General features: G+C 38.2%; 9 non-coding genes across 9 annotated transcripts; 3 read left to right on the top strand and 6 right to left on the bottom strand.

The window, feature by feature from the left end:
* Positions 1-1844: 1844 nt before the first annotated feature.
* Positions 1845-1918, top strand: trnan-guu (transfer RNA asparagine (anticodon GUU)). The gene has a single exon. It is a non-coding gene; the product is annotated as a tRNA-Asn (tRNA).
* Positions 1919-2054: 136 nt separating this feature from the next.
* trnaf-gaa (transfer RNA phenylalanine (anticodon GAA)) lies at positions 2055-2127 on the bottom strand. The gene has a single exon. It is a non-coding gene; the product is annotated as a tRNA-Phe (tRNA).
* Positions 2128-3390: 1263 nt separating this feature from the next.
* Positions 3391-3462, bottom strand: trnaw-cca (transfer RNA tryptophan (anticodon CCA)). Its single transcript has one exon. It is a non-coding gene; the product is annotated as a tRNA-Trp (tRNA).
* A 463-nt stretch (positions 3463-3925) lies between these two features.
* trnae-uuc (transfer RNA glutamic acid (anticodon UUC)) lies at positions 3926-3997 on the bottom strand. Its single transcript has one exon. It is a non-coding gene; the product is annotated as a tRNA-Glu (tRNA).
* A 2324-nt stretch (positions 3998-6321) lies between these two features.
* On the top strand, positions 6322-6395 carry trnan-guu (transfer RNA asparagine (anticodon GUU)). The gene has a single exon. It is a non-coding gene; the product is annotated as a tRNA-Asn (tRNA).
* A 135-nt stretch (positions 6396-6530) lies between these two features.
* trnaf-gaa (transfer RNA phenylalanine (anticodon GAA)) lies at positions 6531-6603 on the bottom strand. The gene has a single exon. It is a non-coding gene; the product is annotated as a tRNA-Phe (tRNA).
* A 1854-nt stretch (positions 6604-8457) lies between these two features.
* Positions 8458-8529, bottom strand: trnae-uuc (transfer RNA glutamic acid (anticodon UUC)). The gene has a single exon. It is a non-coding gene; the product is annotated as a tRNA-Glu (tRNA).
* Positions 8530-12957: 4428 nt separating this feature from the next.
* trnae-uuc (transfer RNA glutamic acid (anticodon UUC)) lies at positions 12958-13029 on the bottom strand. Its single transcript has one exon. It is a non-coding gene; the product is annotated as a tRNA-Glu (tRNA).
* A 1189-nt stretch (positions 13030-14218) lies between these two features.
* On the top strand, positions 14219-14291 carry trnak-uuu (transfer RNA lysine (anticodon UUU)). Its single transcript has one exon. It is a non-coding gene; the product is annotated as a tRNA-Lys (tRNA).
* Positions 14292-19311: the final 5020 nt, after the last annotated feature.

The raw sequence follows: 19311 nt of genomic DNA on the forward strand, positions 1-19311 counted from the left end.
TAGGTTCATTTTTATTTTATTTTTTTTTAACACCACTGAGTCCCTTGTCCCTGTGCAACCACAATGTAGAAACATAGAGAATGTATGGGAATGGTCAATAAACATCACTGCTGTTTCTCTTAAAGCATGTTTATTTATTTAAAATACTAGACCCTGTCTTAATACTGTATTACATTCTGAATATGAATATAGCTGGATTATTAATTGTAGATAATACTTAGAATACCAGATACATATTTAGCAATAAAAAGCAATACATGTGATTTATTTAACAGTCGTTCATTATTTTGTGTATCAGCCGCCACACAAAGCTGAGCGCAGTGCGGTATACTGTAATGATGCTGCAGTCAGTCTGCCCGGACTGCACCTGAACCATCTTAAAAACACGAAGCGCCTAATAAGCTAATTTGTAAAAGTTAGTAAAGAATTGCGCTAATATAACGAAGATAAATTTGAACTCCTAGCTGGAGCAACGAGAGAGGACGAGAGGGCGGGGCAGAGAAGGAGGGGGAGACGCTGCTAGGCAACCGGCTCGTGAACATTCCACTCAGCTGAGCAGAGACCGTTAGAATTTAAAAATGCGAACGTTCCGAGCGGCTTTAGGCGCTTCGTTAAATTAACACACCATTGCTGGCATTTGAATATAACCATATTTTAAATACTCAAATAGGACTGTATTAAAAAAATATATTATGTTTTTCAAAGTAATATGTTATGTGGAATATTAAAACAATCAAATTAAATAACACATGTTTGGACACAAAATATTTTTCTTCCTCATAACGTATTAGAAAATGTAAACAGCAGTTGAAGAATGCCGAAGTCGATCATCCTAGCATGTTAAACGAGGGCATTTCTCCTGTAAGCTGCGTCGAGTAATAGATCGTTTATACTGTTCTCAATGGTTCGCATCCCAGCCTGAGACCACGATCCAGTGGCCGACGGAGATGTTTTTCAAAGTAATATGTTATTTGGAATATTAAAACAATCAAGTTAAATAACATGTTTGGACACAAAATATTTTTCAGTGACGTTAACAAGTAGTCTGTTTACAACAAAAATGCAATTTGTGTTAGGAACACTATTTTAGTCGGATTTAAAATGGAAATTAAAATGGTATTGAGTGCTGACAAGAGTTTGGTATCAGCTGTTGATTTTCTTAAAACAATCTTTAATAGTAAAATAAAGAAATTTATTCTTTTTAAAAATAAGTAAAATTGAACTGTTAGAAGTGGGATTTGAACCCACGCCTCTATTCAATAAGTAATTTTGTTGCAATACTGTATACAATGTGAACAGAATCAGACATTGCTCCGTTGTCTCGAAGAAACATATTCAATTTGTATTTAAAAAAGACGCCCAACGTGGGGCTCGAACCCACGACCCTGAGATTAAGAACCTCATCCTCTACCGACTGAGCTAGCCGGGCTGACTGGTGCTCATTTCTTTCACTGTAACCAACTGAGCTATTAATTTGTCATCTTATTTGAGAAAATAGTGAATGACAGAACCAAAGATTCCAAATATAATCCACTGAACTGTAGCTTTATTATCATAATGAAAACAGATTACACATGACCACAGTTCTGTATCAAAATTAAGACGTAAGTATATGGTTTCCATTGTAGCTATTTACACACACTGCTCTGTTGTCTCCCAGGGTGTTATCTAACAAAAAAGACACATGCTGTGCTGCCATAATTGATTACATAGACTTTCCTGCCCCGTCTTGCTTTCATCTTAGATGTGATCTCAGGTTCTGCTGAGTTCTGCTCCCTCGATCACGTTCTGCAGCATCTCGCCTTGCTAATCACTGCCGTATGCTTTGGCGGCTTAATAGGTTGGTCTCTGTGGCGCAATTGGTTAGCGCGTTCGGCTGTTAACCGAAAGGTTGGTGGTTCAAGCCCACCCAGGGACGATGCTTTTTGCCTTTCTTAATCACATTAGATAATGGCACTCTGATACGCTGTTATTTCATCCAATTACGCTGAAGAATAAATGTGCTCTATTTTTTTTAGTTCAAAATAATACAAAACAAATATCGTCTTGCTGGTTGCCGAAACCCGGGATCGAACCAGGGACCTTTAGATCTTCAGTCTAACGCTCTCCCAACTGAGCTATTTCGGCTTGACAAGACTGATGTTTCGAGATAGCATTCTTTTTGGTAATCCAGTAAACCTGTAATGAGAAACGTTCAACAGCTCGGCAACACCATAATAGAATCCGATGCCTTTACAAATGTGTTTCGAAACTGTTAAGTTTTCTCCCAAATGCGATTCTCAACAAATGTTTTTTTTTTTTTTTTGTATTCCTTCCAGAGTAAGTCCAAAAGGCAAACACTGGAACTGGCTGCCTGAAAGTGCAGCGCTTGAACTGCCTCAACAAACGCTTAGCTCTAAAACGTGTACATTGAAAGTCTATTAACATCTTTAACACAATCATCTGTATTCCAATCCACAGGGTGATCAATAAAGTGACTGCTGGCTTTGTTTAAATATTAACAAGATGTTTTCAGGATTCACGCGTATTCTGAGCAAGCACGATAGAATATGGTAGTGAAAGGACAAGCAAATAACAGGTTTATTGGCTCTGGTCTTGTATCATCACCCTGACTACTGTCCGTAAGAAAGTGGCATTAATAAAAACGTCATTATGCAAAGTTCCCAATGTGCAAATACGCAGCATATTTAAACTTCTTCACAATCTTAAACCTTCCCACATGAATTTAAAATACTTACTGACAGGTACGGCCCTTTCCCAATGTAACACTCTGCTTTGTTTGAACACCAACGATGGGTGGGATATTATGTAGTAAACCACAATACTATTGTTCCCACTGTTCACGAGATGAGGCGTTGCCGTGGTAACCATGGTCTGTGAGGCGCCGGTGTGAAAGAGTTGCAGTGCAGCGGTGACGTCGGAACAGTCTTTCTGATGAAAACGCAGAGCAAGCTGAGAATGACGCTGCGCTTTGAACGGCGCTGTAGCTGCGCTGGAGACTGGATGGAGCAGAAAAGACTAACGATGGAGCTCCTGTAGAAAAATACAAAAGCTGAATGATGAAAAGAATAGAAACATACACAGACGAAGGGCGGAAGCAGTGCTGGGTGTATAAATAGAAAAGAAGGAGAGATTGACATGCAAGCTACCTAACGGGATTGCCCATACCGCTCTGGTCACGCCCTTTTTACCTGACCAAACACAGCAGCGCAAGATAATGGCAGAGAGACTGGAACTTGATTGAAACTGAACTGCCCCCCCAGGAAGTAATTTGTTTGTCGCTATATAATCAATATGTTGTGTGGGCTAAATTGTATAAATAAATGTCCGGATTTCAAATTCAAACACGCTAAAAAATGATATAGAGTGGAATAGATATAAAGACGGTTTTGACCTCGACGTGATTTGAACACGCAACCTTCTGATCTGGAGTCAGGCGCGCTACCGTTGCGCCACGAAGTCCTGGTGTACTGTTTGCTTGTGATGCAATGTTAGAGTGCACAGCGTGACATGAACGCATGCGATAGTGTTAATTTACCAACAGAAACATAAATAAAAGTGTATGTATTTATTTGTGAATAAATTATCTTGCTTATACGATGGGACCAGAGACCTTACATCGGCAATCTAATGATAGGCCAACCCCTGAGAGACTTTGTCTTGACCAGGGATTAATATAATCTAAAAACAAACTGCGATGGGAATGTGAATAGAGTCGAATACATTTGTACCATTCTGTAAATTTTATATATATATATATATATATATATATATATATATATATATATATATATATATATATACCTCAAGTAACTGTAGGTTTTTTTAAATACTTTTTTTATTTTATAACTGTAACTTTATTATCATAATGAAAACACATTACACATGACCACAGTTCTGTAACAAAATGACAAAAACAAAGACGTTCCCATACCGGGAGTCGAACCCGGGCCGCCTGGGTGAAAACCAGGAATCCTAACCGCTAGACCATATGGGAAGGTGATTATCAAACTCATTTACATGCAACAGTAGCTACACTCTAAAACCATGTGTAAGTTTGGAACATTCATAAACACTTATCTGTAACACTTTTTAAACGCGTCAAGGCGTTTACTTTATAAACATGTTTAGAATATAAACGCGTTAAGGTGTTTAAGTAATAAACACGTGAACATGTTTATTCGCTCTAACACTTTTTAAACACCTGAACACATTTACAAATCTACAGGTGTTTAAGATCTAAACACGTAAAATGCTTTCTTATTTTTACAATACAAAAAGACACAAATTAAACAACTTACTTTTATTTATTGCATATTTCAAAGTTAAGCCAAAAACTTTTTTAAACAAAAAATCTATTGCAATAGTAACAAGTATTTGAATTGTAATAAATATTTACAATTTGAAGAATAAAATCTGTTACACCTATATACATATTGTAGCGTGCATGGTGGAAGGCAGCAATAGGGCTGGTAGGTGTCTCGAACATCTAAACGAGTCAGCCCTTAATAAAGACCGTCCGTGTTCATTTCGGCGTTTATGACATTGTCTATACACAACAGCTCTTATGTAATCCTATTGGTATCGAATCGATCGCAATTAATGTGTTCCATGTTTCCAGTCAGTTTGATAGTTTTAATACTGTATTACATTCTGAATATGAATAGAGCTGAATTATTAATTGTAGATAATACTTAGAATACCAGATACATATTTAGCATTAAAAAGCAATACATGTGATTTATTTAATAGTTGTTCATTATTTTGTGTATCAGCCGCCACACAAAGCCGAGCGCAGTGCGGTATACTGTAATGATGCTGCAGTCAGTCTGCCCGGACTGCACCTGAACCATGTTAAAAACACGAAGCCCCTAATAAGCTAATTTGTAAAAGTTAGTAAAGAATTGCGCTAATATAACGAAGCTAAATTTGAACTCCTAGCTGGAGCAACGAGAGAGGGCGAGAGGGCGGGGCAGAGAAGGAGGGGGAGACGCTGCTAGGCAACCGGCTCGTGAACATTCCACTCAGCTGAGCAGAGACCGTTAGGATTTAAAAATGCGAACGTTCCGAGCGGCGTTAGGCGCTTCGTTAAATTAACACACCGTTGCTGGCATTTGAATATAACCATATTTTAAATACTCAAATAGGACTGTATTAAAAAAAAATATATTATGTTTTTCAAAGTAATATGTTATGTGGAATATTAAAACAATCAAATTAAATAACACATGTTTGGACACAAAATATTTTTCTTCCTCATAACGTGTTAGAAAATGTAAACAGCAGTTGGAGAATGCCGAAGTCTATCATCCTAGCATGTTAAACGAGGGCATTTCTCCTGTAAGCTACGTCTAGTAATAGATCGTTTATACTGTTCTCAATGGTCCGCATCCCAGCCTGAGACCACGATCCAGTGGCCGACGGAGATGTTTTTCAAAGTAATATGTTATTTGGAATATTAAAACAATCAAGTTAAATAACATGTTTGGACAAAATATTTTTCAGTGACGTTAACAAGTAGTCTGTTTACAACAAAAATGCAATTTGCGTTAGGAACACTATTTTAGTCGGATTTAAAATGGAAATTAAAATGGTATTGAGTGCTGACAAGAGTTTGGTATCAGCTGTTGATTTTCTTAAAACAATCTTTAATAGTAAAATAAAGAAATTTATTCTTTTTAAAAATAAGTAAAATTGAACTGTTAGAAGTGGGATTTGAAGCCACGCCTCTATTCAATAAGTAATTTTGTTGCAATACTGTATACAATGTGAACAGAATCAGACATTGCTCCGTTGTCTCGAAGAAACATCTTCAATTTGTATTTAAAAAGGACGCCCAACGTGGGGCTCGAACCCACGACCCTGAGATTAAGAGTCTCATCCTCTACCGACTGAGCTAGCAGGGCTGACTGATGCTCGTTTCTTTCACTGTAACCAACTGAGCTATTAATTTGTCATCTTATTTGAGAAAATAGTGAATGACAGAACCAAAGATTCCAAATATAATCCACTGAACTGTAGCTTTATTATCATAATGAAAACAGATTACACATGACCACAGTTCTGTATCAAAATTAAGTCGTAAGTATATGGTTTCCATTGTAGCTATTTACACACACTGCTCTGTTGTCTCCCAGGGTGTTATCTAACAAAAAAGACACATGCTGTGCTGCCATAATTGATTACATAGACTTTCCTGCCCCGTCTTGCTTTCATCTTAGATGTGATCTCAGGTTCTGCTGAGTTCTGCTCCCTCGATCACGTTCTGCAGCATCTCGCCTTGCTAATCACTCCCGTATGCTTTGGTGGCTTAACAGGTTGGTCTCTGTGGCGCAATCGGTTAGCGCGTTCGGCTGTTAACTGAAAGGTTGGTGGTTCAAGCCCACCCAGGGACGATGCTTTTTGCATTTCTTAATCACATTAGAAAATGGCACTCTGATACGCTGTTATTTCATCCAATTATGCTGAAGAATAAATATGCTCTGTTTTTTTAGTTCAAAATAATACAAAACAAATATCGTCTTGTTGTTTGCCGAAACCCGGGATCGAACCAGGGACCTTTAGATCTTCAGTCTAACGCTCTCCCAACTGAGCTATTTCGGCTTGACGAGACTGATGTTTCGAGATAGCATTCTTTTTGGCAATCCAGTCAACCTGTAATGAGAAACGTTCAACAGCTCGGCAACACCATAATAGAATCCGATGCCTTTACAAATGCGTTTCGAAACTGTTAAGTTTTCTCCCAAATGTGGTTCTCAACAAATGTTTTTTTTTTTTTTAGTATTCCTTCCAGAGTAAGTCCAAAAGGCAAACACTGGAACTGGCTGCCTGAAAGTGCAGCGCTTGAACTGCCTCAACAAACGATTAGCTCTAAAACGTGTACATTGAAAGTCTATTAACATCTTTAACACAATCATCTGTATTCCGATCCACAGGGTGATCAATAAAGTGACTGCTGGCTTTGTTTAAATATTAACAAGATGTTTTCAGGATTCACGCGTATTCTGAGCAAGCACGATAGAATATGGTAGTGAAAGGACAAGCAAATAACAGGTTTATTGGCTCTGGTCTTGTATCATCACCCTGACTACTGTCCGTAAGAAAGTGGCATTAATAAAAACGTCATTATGCAAAGTTCCCAATGCGCAAATACGCAGCATATTTAAACTTCTTCACAATCTTAAACCTTCCCAAATGAATTTAAAATACTTACTGACAGGTACGGCCCTTTCCCAACGATGGGTGGGATATTATGTAGTAAACCACAATACTATTGTTCCCACTGTTCACGAGATGAGGCGTTGCCGTGGTAACCATGGTCTGTGAGGCGCCGGTGTGAAAGAGTTGCAGTGCAGCGGTGACGTCGGAACAGTCTTTCTGATGAAAACGCAGAGCAAGCTGAGAATGACGCTGCCCTTTGAACGGCGCTGTAGCTGCGCTGGAGACTGGATGGAGCAGAAAAGACTAACGTTGGAGCTCCTGCAGAAAAATACAAAAGCTGAATGATGAAAAGAATCACCTGAGCAGGTAGGAAAATAGCTGATACTGTCTACCAGCGCTGAGCAGAGAAATGACCTGCAGTAAAAGGAGCGAACAACAAAAAACAAACACAGACGAAGGACGGAAGCAGTGCTGGGTATATAAATAGAAAAGAAGGAGAGATTGACATGCAAGCTACCTAACGGGATTGCCCATACTGCTCTGGTCACGCCCTTTTTACCGGACCAAACACAGCAGCGCAAGATAATGGCAGAGAGACTGGAACTTGATTGAAACTGAACTGCCCCCCCAGGAAGTAATTTGTTTGTCGCTATATAATCAATATGTTGTGTGGGCTAAATTGTATAAATAAATGTCCGGATTTCAAATTCAAACACGCTAAAAAATGATATAGAGTGGAATAGATATAAAGACGTTTTTGACCTCGACGTGATTTGAACACGCAACCTTCTGATCTAGAGTCAGACGCGCTACCGTTGCGCCACGAAGTCCTGGTGTACTGTTTGGTTGTGATGCAATGTTAGAGTGCACAGCGTGACATGAACGCATGCGATAATGTGTTAATTTACCAACAGAAACATAAATAAAAGTGTATGTATTTATTTGTGAATAAACTATCTTGCTTATACGATGGGACCAGAGACCTTACATCGGCAATCTAATGATAGGCCAACCCCTGAGAGACTTTGTCTTGACCAGGGACTAATATAATCTAAAAACAAACTGCGATGGGAATGTGAATAGAGTCAAATACATTTGTACCATTCTGTAAATTATATATATATATATATATATATATATATATATATATATATATATATATATATATATATACCTCAAGTAACTGTAGGTTTTTTTTTAAATACTTTTTTATTTTATAACTGTAGCTTTATTATCATAATGAAAACACATTACACATGACCACAGTTCTGTAACAAAATGACAAAAGCAAAGACGTTCCCATACCGGGAGTCGAACCCGGGCCGCCTGGGTGAAAACCAGGAATCCTAACCGCTAGACCATATGGGAAGGTGATTATCAAACTCATTTACATGCAACAGTAGCTACACTCTAAAACCATGTGTAAGTTTGGAACATTCATAAACACTTATCTGTAACACTTTTTAAACGCGTCAAGGCGTTTACTTTATAAACATGTTTAGAATATAAACGCGTTAAGGTGTTTAAGTAATAAACACGTGAACATGTTTATTCGCTCTAACACTTTTTAAACACCTGAACACTTTTACAAATCTACAGGTGTTTAAGATCTAAACACGTAAATGCTTTCTTATTTTTACAATACAAAAAGACACAAATTAAACAACTTACTTTTATTTATTGCATATTTCAAAGTTAAGCCAAAAACTTTTTTAAACAAAAAATCTATTGCAATAGTAACAAGTATTTGAATTGTAATAAATATTTACAATTTGAAGAATAAAATCTGTTACACCTATATACATATTGTAGCGTGCATGGTGGAAGGCAGCAATAGGGCTGGTAGGTGACGTAATCACACACAGAGACATGAGCCCGATATACGCTCCTTGCAAAGGAGCCGGCTCTTTTGTACAGCGGTATCAGCGCTATGCTTTAGTGCAAGAAGTCCCGGGTTCGCGCCTGCCCTCTGGCTGTGTGTGGATTGCCTCGCCCTGTGTGATGCGCCTGCCTGCGGGAACCGAGATCGCTACAATATATATGATTGTATTTAAAACATCAAATAGAATACTGTATATGTCCACTCCCTCAAATAAATTATTTAAATAGACAATAAAAACATACTACCTTATCATGAAATTTAGTTTTAACAAATAATTATTTAATTTGTTTACAGATATTTACAATTATGTAAGAATGTTATTGTTGTAATTCACTAATTTAATCGTTGAACCCTTTTGCAAAAAATCTGTATTCATGGGATTTGCATCCAGTAAATGGGTCTCCCAATATATATTGCTGCAGGAATCCAAGCACCTGCGAATAAACTTTGGGGTACTGCAGGTGGAAGGCATAGTACATTCCCAGGAGAACAAGCACAGCATCTAATACAGTTTTTGCTTGGCAAAATATCGCAACAGTATCTCCTACTATTACAGCTTCCTGGAGGGTGTTCGTTGCAACACAAAGAACAAGATGTGGTGGTTCTTCTTGTGTGGTTTTCAAGTACTTCTCAAGTTCACTTGTAGATATATCCTGAAAAATATAACATAATGAAATGATGACAAAATAATATAAATATATAAAATATAACATTTTTATTGTACTTTGTTAGATACATTTAATTTAATTTTAAATTTACTGTGTCAATTGTTAGCATTATATAAGTCAATATAATTATGCTTGAATGACAGTAAGAGGATATCTTGTTTGAAGTCGAGTCAATGGGTGCCCCCCCACTCCCAAACATTTTGATTAATGTTATTTAGTATAATTACCTCATATACAGTGATGACCGAAACTGACTTTTTCCACTTTCCTTCATCAAATTTAGTTTTTTCTTCAATGAGCTGAATTACAGGTAGCATTCTGAGATCTCCCTGAAAAGAAAAATGGGGTGGGGGTAATGACCTTTGTATAAGTAATTGCTTTGTACAGTGACGGGGTGTGAAGGGGGAGAGGGAGGAGGGTTGTTGTTCTTTTTGTTTGTTACCTTCGTGCGTTTCCAGCTGGCAAAGCCACAAGTCATTCACAAGAATACAATGTGTTTTGTGATCGTTTATCTCCTCACCTCTTTCTTGGATCCAATCAGTAACTCAGAGACCGTCCTAACCTGTTCAGCCCTTTTGCACAATGTTTCAATAGAACAGAAAAACACATGCACAAGTATGAAGTTGAAAAAAAAAAAAAAAAAAATACCTCCAACGCAGGAATGTTGAACTAGAATTTATAAACCCAGGACCTATGCTGTCAGATAACAGTTTTAGAAAATGGTTGACATTACATTAAAAATAAATATTTACTTAAAATGAATAAAAAATAAAGTAAAATAAATGTCACAAAATGAGTTTCTGTATATCATCATCATAATAACTGTACTTGGATTGGATTAAAGCAAATCGCAACCTTTAATCCAACATTCACAACCACAATTTTAATTTTATTTTAGTGATCAGTAATATTGAGTGTTTGATGAGACTGTAGAAGGAAAATAATAATGCAGTTAACTGTAAGCAGGTGAATTGTAGTATGCCCTCTATAACTTTACAATAACATGAGTAAATAAACAGATACTTACAAATTTCCCCCATTCAAAACAAGGGTAAACTTCAACAATTGTTTTAATTCTTCCAGCTGGAAGAGTGGTCAGCCACAATCGACGATTGCCAAACGTTTCTTTAAGAAGAATGTCTGTGTGATTGTCATCAGGCTTATTTTTGTCAAATTCTTTTCTTAATTCTTCGACATGGCGGTCGTATTCTTCATCGGGCCGTTCTTCACGCCTCTGTATGGTAGGTACCTGGGCTTTCTTTGCCATAATTGGTGCCGAACTGGAGTCAATGGGCAGGTTTTTCCTTTTTAAAGACCACCTCATGTGCCTCATCTTCTGACTGAGGCACTTAGAAAATAAGGACTACAAAAGAACAAGAGGTGAAAACAATAATTGTGAATAAATACATCAAGTTTCAGAAAGAAATGGCAAGCTTCAATTCCCAATGTATTGTTTTGCATACTTGAATTCCATCTTACCCATGGTTCATTCCCTTCATGCTTAATGCATGGGTATTTGCTATACAGCTTTTTTCAAATGGCCTGTCACTTAGGCTGGGATAATTAGCCAGGTAATAATTAGATGCTTCATCAACCATTTTATGCCATATCCCTCTTGAATTGACAGCCAGAAGACTTCTATGCACCAGGGCAGAAAATGGAGGCAGAGGGGTTCTATCATCCACTGTTGAACATCCTGTAGAGTATAATAACAAATAATAATACAAAACAAAAAATAATTTAGTATGAGGCTGACATTCATTGATAAAGAGTGCAATCTTAATAATGTGCAACAAAATTAAACTTATGAGCAACAAGAAAAAAATAAACATAAACAGGTACTTACTCCGATTTGCAAAAGATTCCATGTATGCTGCGGAGTCAAGGGATATGATTTCATTTATTTTTTCGGAATCAGACTTCTGCTCAATTGATGTTATGTTCACTTGTTCTTCTATGGGTATCTGTGGGATCCAGCTCTCTCCTTCCATCAGTATTATTAAAGATTCTGATTGCATCTCCAATAAGATTTCGTCATCATCAATCTCAGTTCCGTCAGTTTCCAGGACCAGTATATGCCCCTTTTTTGGAAGGCCAAGTTTTTGTGAACCTGAAAAGGTTATCAATAATTGATCATTTAGATTTATACATAACAAAATAAGAAATGGCAAGAACAACAGACAGCCATTCAACCTATTTGACTTTTTCATTCGATTTTGAATCTTTTCAGCTGTTGTTAGATCCGTGCTCCATTTTGTGCCACCAGCCAATTCAACTACAGAATAATGAATCATCCCAACACTGCCTTAAAATTTCTATAACAGACTGTAAAATATAAGTGGAATGTAGTTAATTACACCACCCGTCCACCCATTGCAACCATACAGAAAGATTATAAAAGATTATTTGGAATTATAGAAAGTTATATCAGTAACATTTTATCTACTCACCTTTTTCAAGAACTTCTTTGAAGGATGTTTCGCTGACCTTTTTTTTTTTTTGTTTAGGCTGCCGATCCCACACTTTGAAGACACCCACGGTGGGCTTTGAGGTATAAAAAGAGTGAGGAACTAAGAGACTGGGAGCATGGAACTAGGAGATACCGGAATAGGAAAGAGAGAGAAGCCGAGGGAAGTAAACGAAAATAAAGAGGACGAGATTAGACAGTGAGCGGCTGGGGTTTTTTTGTGCACGGACAGTGTCAGTTTTGTTTTGTTATTTTTTTTCGTGGACACGCAACCTTCTGATCTGGAGTCAGACGCGCTACCGTTGCGCCACGAAGTCCTGGCGTACTGTGTGCTTGTTATGCAATGTTAGAGTGCACAGCGTGACATGAACGCATGCGATAATGTGTTAATTTACCAACAAAAGAAACATAAATAAAAGTGTATGTATTTATTTGTGAATAAACTATCTTGCTTATACGATGGGACCAGAGAACTTACATCCGCAATCTAATGATAGGCCAACCCCAGAGAGACTTTGTCTTGACCAGGGATTAATATAATTTAAAAACAAACTGTGATGGTTCCACGCAATGGGAATGTGAATAGAGTCAGTTACATTTGCATCATTCTGTAAATATATATTTGCATCATTCTGTGTATATATATATATATATATATATATATATATATATATATATATATATATATATCTCAATCAAGTAACTGTAGCTTTATTATCATGATGAAAACACATTACACATGACCACAGTTCTGTAACAAAATGACAATAACAAACACGTTCCCATACCGGGATTCGAACCCGGGCCGCCTGGGTGAAAACCAGGAATCCTAACCGCTAGACCATATGGGAAGCTGAGTAGCAAAATCATGGACATGCAACAGTAGCTAGTATACAGTACAATGATTGGTAAAAACCACAATTTTTCATTACAAACACGTTACAAATTAAAGCAAACTTCAAGCCATTTATATTTATCCTCAATTAACACAAACTCTTCAATTGCTAAAAAAAAAAAAAACTATAAAAAATCTCCCTTTGTGCTTCTCGGAAGGCATACGATGGAGGGCACACTGCAGTTTTTCAGTCTGGGGAATATTACAAATTAGCAGACTGTGCTTTAAAATACACATGTAGGGCGGGCGTCTCTGTTACAAAGAAGTATCACACTGTATGTATCTCCATAACGCGTTGGGACTAAATACGCAGATACATTAAAACTATTTGGAGAATGCGGGCATCGATCCTGCTACTTCTCGCATGCTAAGCGAGCGCTCTACCATTTGAGCTACTTCCCCTTGAATTGTGCCAGCGATTCTCATAGGCTACATCGCAGCTTGATACGAGCAATTCAGATTGTCAGATTTTATTAGCAAATATTTCGACTAGAGGTCCCATGTGCAAACGATAACGATCCAATTCTGGCACGTAATTGGGCCAATATAGTCAAATTGGCCTGTCAGCATTGCACCATTACTGATGAAAAGGTTTGCCAATATTGGTCCAGTATTGAACCATTTCAGACATGTTTACTGGGTACCAACTACCAGCTATTTATTCATTTATTTATTTATTTATTTATAATTTTGGCTTGGAATATCCTCCATAGGCTACAAGCCGTCTAACCTGTTCTTAAGAGCCTAAATATGTAAATGTGCCTGCGTTTGAAACAATGTCTCGCAGGAAGCCTGTCCCTGGACAGTGTGGTTTCAGCACCTGTTACATAGAAGAGCTCCAGCGATAATAAACACATTGAAACCGTTTCAAATAAAAGCTGAATTGACGAGCGTACCTGCAATGAGGACCCTGTATGGGAGGTGCCGTCCAGCGATTCAACACATGATCCAGAGAAGCGGCTCTGTGTGCTTTCCAAATATCTGTTTACAGAAGAACAGGAACATCGTCCTTCAGATGAACCAGGATTTTTTTTCCCTCTGTTACAACGTCATTCAATTGATTTTCATGTTCCTCTAAGACCTCTCGGTTTGGATTTAATTTACTGAATGCTCTTGTGTTAAGAAAGCGCAGCAGCTGTGAAAGATCCCGGATAGCTCAGTCGGTAGAGCATCAGACTTTTAATCTGAGGGTCCAGGGTTCAAGTCCCTGTTCGGGCGATGTTTATTTCAGGACTATGGATACATATAGCATGACAATAAAACAATGACAACACGCTGACGTGTTCCCGTGTCAGTCTTGTTCGCAGCTGATTTACAGTCAGCAGTTCTGCAGGCGCACAGCATGCTGGGATGCAGGTCACTTTTTCTTTTTTAAAGCCCCCTTGCGCAACGCGCTGCAGACCGGTGTTTATATTGCCAAATAAATTACAGGCGAGTTTGGATATTTACTTTTAAATTAGTATACGTTACCATTCAACTAAAAACGGTATGAATGTGTTTATCGATTGAGCGTTTAACCCATTACATCCCTAGTAGAGACACAGTATAATTAAAAAAAATGACATGTAATGCTTTTGCTAACCAGTATCTTTTTCTTTCTAGTATATAAAAGCTACACGTCACATTTTGTAGATGCTTCACGTTCCTTGCTAGTGCCGCTCTATAGAACCTCCAGACTTGACCACGTTTGATAAAAACATAGAAACACAATTTTGTTGGCCCAGCCAGCCCTAGCAGTGTGGGGCAGCAGTGTGGAGTAGTGGTTAGGGCTCTGGACTCTTGACCGGAGGGTCGTGGGTTCAATCCCATTTGGGAGACACTGCTGCTGTACCCTTGAACAAGGTACTTTACCTAGATTGCTCCAGTAAAAACCCAACTGTATAAATGGGTAATTGTATATAAAAATAATGTGTAAAAAAATAAATGTAATTGTATGTAAAAAAAAATAATGTGGTGTCTTGTAACAATTGTAAGTCGCCCTGGATAAGGCCGTCTGCTAAAAAATAAATAATAATAATAATAATAATAGCCCGGTATTAAACAAGGTATAAATCCTAACCACTAGAGCACCAGGGAAACTGATTACTGATGCGAACATCTGGAGTGGAATGAATTATTATTCACTGAGAAAAGAAGCAGGAATCCTGCGGAACATTCTCATTACATGAGCAGCGTGCTGCTGGGCTGAGGAATTACTCTCTCCCTCTTGTGGTCACAGAGTGTAGTGCAGTCTGTGCTGCTTGGCCGTGGAATTACTCTCTCCCTCTTGTGGTCACAGAGTGTAGTGCAGTCCGTGCTGCTGGGATGTGGAATTACTCTCTCCCTCTTGTGGTCACAGAGTGTAGTGCAGTCTGTGCTGCTGGGCTGTGGAATTGCAACAGAAATCCCTTCCCATGCTGGTGGAATGACATGCTGTAACCTCTATGCTGACACACACTGATGTGAGTCTGCAGGAATAACTGGGGTGTGGGACAGACAGCTTACAGCAACTCTCAGAGAGGAGAGCAGCTGGTCTGCTGAAGGGACATTTTAACATTCTTTAATATTCACTGGCAGGGGTGGAAGTTGCAGATGTTGAGATATTAGAGTCAGTGTTTCCCAGCATGCATCACTGTGAGCAGCTCCTTCCTCCAGACACAGACCACACTGTAGTGTTTAGATGACTGGGTGTGAGGAGCCTTGTGTTAACAATGGGAGAACTGGGCTGACTGGGGAGGTAACTGCTGCCTATTTCCATTGTCATGTTACTGTACTGTTATAGTGTGGAGTAGTGGTTAGGGTTCTGGACTCTTGACCGGAGGGTTGTGGGTTCAATCCCAAGTGGGGGGATACAGCTACTGTACCTTTGAGCAAGGTACTTTGCCTAAATTGCTGCAGTGAAAACCCAACTGTATAAATGGGTCATTGTATGTAAAATAAACTTATAAAATATCTTATAAGAATTGTAAGTCACCCTGGATAAGGGTGTCTGCTAAGAAATAAATAAATAATAATATTACATTAATGACAGCAGCGGTGCTCTGGCTCCCTCGTGTGGTCAGTACTAATATCTGCAGTGTGTCTCTCGGAGGTCACATTAATGAGTGCACTTTATTCACTTGAACACAGAGCAGCTCCTGTGTTAGCTGTCACTGAATCTCTTTATTCCATGATTTGCTGTATTGAGCTGGAGGCTCAGAGAGTGTTTCCTCTTTCCTATCAGCTGTGTGTTTTGTGTTTAAACCTCAGAGCACTCTGGATATTTACTGACACCCTCCTCCCCTTTCCCAACTTGCTTTTTGCTCTTTCTTTTTGCATTAGGACTCTATAGAGTCCTTTTATGTAACTGTAACACACGCTAGGCAGGGCTTACGCAGAATTGAAATACATAATCACATTTGTAGTCGGTCTACGCCAGATTAGTGTGTAAGACACTGGACAAATAAAACAGTTACAGGTTATTTTATTCTGAAAGCAAATCAAGGATGGGATCAGAAACACGGCCTCTTCCAATTAAAAAAGAATCTTTTATTTTATTGCAGATAAAAAGAAATGGAATGTTAGCAGCAGATTAATACACAGCAGGAAACGTTCAGCACCAGAAGCACACTAAAGTGCGAGGTGCAATAAATACCTGTGAAAAATGATTGATTTAACATTGCAATCATTACAAATAAATACAAATATAAAGAACGACCGCTCTGAAAACAACACACAACACAAAACACAGCAGTGCGCGCAGGCAGGGGATGTGGGAGAGCTGCATGCATCATTTTCTGCTGCAGATCAATCTGTAACCCCATTCAACATCATCTCCTGCTTTACCAGACAAGGAGCAGACAAAAGCCTCACAAGACTTGACTAGCTCCTTGCTTACAGTATATCACTCTGTTACCCCAGTCTGCTCGTTGACTGACAATGTCCTGTATGGTTGACAATGAAGTCAGAATGGTTTCTTACTCTTTCAATGCGATGCATTAGTTGTATCAGCCTGTGAAAGCATGCATTCCACACAGAGCTTCAGACTGATAGAGCCAAGTCCTTGCACATACAGCAGCTTCCACAGCTAAACATCTGGGTGTGTTCCTGTCAATGCTACACTTTATAGCAGGAAAACAAAACTGGTTAATTCACCATTGTGATATTTCAAACATTCTACATCTATTTAAAAACAGAGACCAACACTTCAAACAACAGACGTGTTTCGAATTCAAAGAGTCGTCCTCAGTGATTAAAAGAAACAAAGCAAACCCAGCTCTTAATATCGTTATTACCAATTAGTGAACATGATTAAACACAGGTTTGTTAAGCAGACAATTCATTATCACAGACATACACTTCATCAAGTAAAGTTTCCAATCAGATATCCCAACATCAATGATTGGCAAATAAGTTACAATTTGTAAACCAAACAAACCTTCATAGTTATTAATCAATTGATGAAGATGATTAGATACAAGTATTGTTAAACAGCCAGCTCATTACCACAAACATACACTTAATGAAGTGAAATTTACAATGAATTATCTAACCATCAACGATCTGCAAATTGAAACAAGAAACAAACCCCACTCTTAATATAGTTCTTTAAATTGCACAATGGTGAATTAACAATGTGTTTGTGTGCATACTCCATGTTTACACACTATCAACACTTTTCTGAGCATCAACGCACCAAATACAAATGAATGAAATGCTTGAACTTTCAGCGTGAGGTTTAAATTTTGTAGCATTACTGATACACTTTATAGAAATAGATTTTTATTCATATTTATTTCACTATATTTATTTACTTTATCGTTTCAATTAGAAAAATATTAAATTGCTTTGAAGACATGTAAAGAAATAAAAAAAAAATCTTGTATATTAATATTGAAATACGTTAATATGTGTTTTAAACCATAGATAGTTTTAAAACTTGTAACGCAATAGAAATATGTTGGATTGTAATATGCTATGTATGAATGTATGAATGCATGTATATATTTATTGATTTCCTTTAAGAGGAGTAAAGTGTCTGATTTAGTTTATTTTCAGTTTGTATTTAACTATCAGAAAATTAACAATGTCCACCTTTATCTTTTCCTTTCTGCAGATAAATCAATAATTATTATTTCATTTTCATTTGAAGCTAAATTAGTAAATATAAATCCAATGACAGCCCTTCAGCCTCTGCAATGCATTTAGACTATATGAATAATCAAGATATTTACCAGATTGATCTTGTCTTTTATTTTGAGCCCTTGTTATTGAGCTCAGTGTGTTTGTGTGCAGTTGAGCTCCTCCACAGGCCATGTCCCGTTTCATTGCCTTCACCCTCAGCACCTGCAGTAGGTCCCAGCTGCAGCAGTGCAGTCGCTGTGCAGTCCTGCTGAGAGAGGTTTTTGTACGGGTGTGTAGCACTGTGTGAACACATCTCTACTGCTGGGGTAGTGGTAACTCTGACAGTAGTAATCTCCTGCATCTTCAGCCTGGACTCCACTGATGGTCAGTGTGAAGTCAGTCCCAGATCCACTGCCACTGAAACGAGTTGGGATCCCAGACTGAAGGGTACTTGCCAAGTAGATCAGGAGTTTGGGAGCTTCTCCAGGTTTCTGTTGGTACCAGGCTAGGCGGTTGTTACTGTATACTGCGCTGCTGACTTTACAGCTCAGAGCGACTGTGTCTCCTGGGAGAACAGATTTCACTGCTGGAGTCTGAGTCACAGTATACTGTCCACTGGATTCTGAGAATAATAAATAATAACATAGAAAGTGATAGTTTGTGATTGAAATAAATGATGACTTTTTCATTTGATTTTATTCAGTTTGCCTGTTTTACTTTTAATACTTATATATTAAGAATTGTTCCATAAATAGATTTTTTTAAAAGTGTTTTTCTAAATGGTTCTTACCCTGAGTGCAGATGACAAGTGCCCAGATGAAGATGCTGATAAAAGTCATTGTTGTTGTGGATTCTGTTGCCATGAAGGGCAGCTCTCAATCATGAAGTGTTAAACTCACAGGGCTATAAACACTCCCAGAGCACTGAAGCATGTGCTGCCAATGCAAAGTGTATTTTCTATGCAAATTGTCTTCCTTGGCACAGCAGCCACTTGTAGTCAAGCAGTGGTGTAAACACAGGTTTGGTGCTGTGTGTTCTGACAGAGCAAGATTAGCAGTTTAGCATGAACACTCCCAGGACAGCAGGACTAGACAAAGAACAGCTTTAATAGGAGCATATGAAGAGAGCCAATCAGCCGAGCCCTTATTCCGCTCAT

This window comes from Acipenser ruthenus, chromosome 32 (genome assembly GCF_902713425.1).
Source record: "Acipenser ruthenus chromosome 32, fAciRut3.2 maternal haplotype, whole genome shotgun sequence".
NCBI classification, from domain to species: domain Eukaryota; kingdom Metazoa; phylum Chordata; class Actinopteri; order Acipenseriformes; family Acipenseridae; genus Acipenser; species Acipenser ruthenus.